We start from the raw sequence: 1,789 nt of genomic DNA, 5'->3' as shown, positions 1-1,789 counted from the left end.
GAAGAACAGTCAGTGCTCTTAACTACTGATCCATCTCTCCAGCCCCCAACATTTCACTCTTTTTTGTTTGTTTGTTTTTTTGTTTTTCTTCTTTCGAGACAGGGTTTCTTTGTATAGCCCTGGCTGTCCTGGAACTCACTTTGTAGACCAGGCTGGCCTCGAACTCAGAAATCTGCCTGCCTCTGCCTCCCAAGTGCTGGGATTAAGGGCGTGCGCATGCTTTTCTTAATGAGTTCCTAGAAAATGGATGGCTTAGAGCTGCATGGTGGTAGCTTCAAAGGGGCTCTTTGAGGGTAGGGTTTCTGGGAGGGAGAAGTTCATGATCTCCTTAACAAAGTAACTTATTTCAACCTCTTCACCATGGTGTTAAGTGAACCAGCTTTCTTGAGGGATAGCCTCTTGGCCAGGTCTAACTGGCCCAGATAAATTAACTTGTAAGTGAGGAGATAACAGTATGAAATGCTCTAATCTTTAGAGTGGATCAGAATGTCTTGACTCTAGTCAAGGCCTGAGGTATTCTTTTGGTCAGGCCTCAAGGAGTGACAAATCTGATGTTTATCTTTCTAGTGTTACCAGAGAAATAGCCCGGGGATCCAAAGCTTCAAATACCTTCTACTATAGCTGCCCCCACACTGGACACAGTCCAAAATCATTTAGTAACCAGACCATGGACTTGGAGCCCACCAATACTTCTGATATTTCTGTCCTCTGGGTAGGACAGAGCCAAAGACATTTCTGAATTCCAACGTAGAAGAAAATGTTCATTTGGGGGTCTAAACAATCTACCCCATTTCTATTTCCTGTCCTTATGATTAACACTTTTTCCAAGTGTGTCATGCTCCTTAAAGTTTCTGAAGCAGAAGCTTCCCAAGGATCATTTCCGTGTCCAAGTAATTGGCTAACTTATTTTATTTAACTCTTAAAGAAGGAGATAATAGCTTTTGTTCAGTACAAGCAAACCTTTGCAAGACAGTAATCCCATGACTGCTCAGACTTCATATCTCCACTCAGGACCAGAGGTCAACTCAGGTCCTATTCTTTTTACAACAGCAACAACAATATAATAATAATAATAATAATAATAATAATAATAATAATAATAATGATGATGATGATAATAATAAATTTAAAAATCATGTAACACAGTAGACTGAAAAGAACTAAAAATAAAAACCACAGATCTATTAAATACCTGTGCTTTACTAGGAACAACCTTCCTTTAATGAACCTTAGCGAAAACCCACATCTCCATTTTCCTTTTCATGTGGTATTTTACATACTAAGCAGGGGGCAATTATAATATTTATTTTCTTGAAACCAGTGTTAACAGAGACACTGCAGGTGAGACCCAAGTTGATTTTTGACAAAGAATACTTAAGTATCCTCAAACCTACTGCCTGGATGCTATGTGTCATAAACAAACTATGTCAAAAACATAGACAAACACATTTGTGTCTTTCCACAAGGTCTTCATTTATTGAATATAATTCATAAGACTTTGTGGTTTCAATGGCAGCTATCTACCAAATATTGCTGAAGCAAACACACAGGCTTATCTTATCTCCTACTCTCAGATCATGCAATAAATGTATCTGTATATACATCAATTATAGAACAGCAGCAAAAACCAAGAGGACACAACAGAGTTCACAAGGTTTTATTGGTATGATAGAAATGTAGTTTTTTGTTTGTTTGTTTGTTGAGACAGGGTTTCTCTGTGTAAGAGTCCTGGCTGTCCTGGACTCATTTTGCAGACCAGGCTGGCCTCGAACTCACAGAGATCTGCCTG

The sequence above is a fragment of the Mus pahari genome, chromosome 13, assembly GCF_900095145.1.
Source record: "Mus pahari chromosome 13, PAHARI_EIJ_v1.1, whole genome shotgun sequence".
NCBI lineage: Eukaryota > Metazoa > Chordata > Mammalia > Rodentia > Muridae > Mus > Mus pahari.
The sequence above is the reverse complement of the archived record's forward strand: the minus strand, read 5'-3'. Positions refer to the sequence as shown.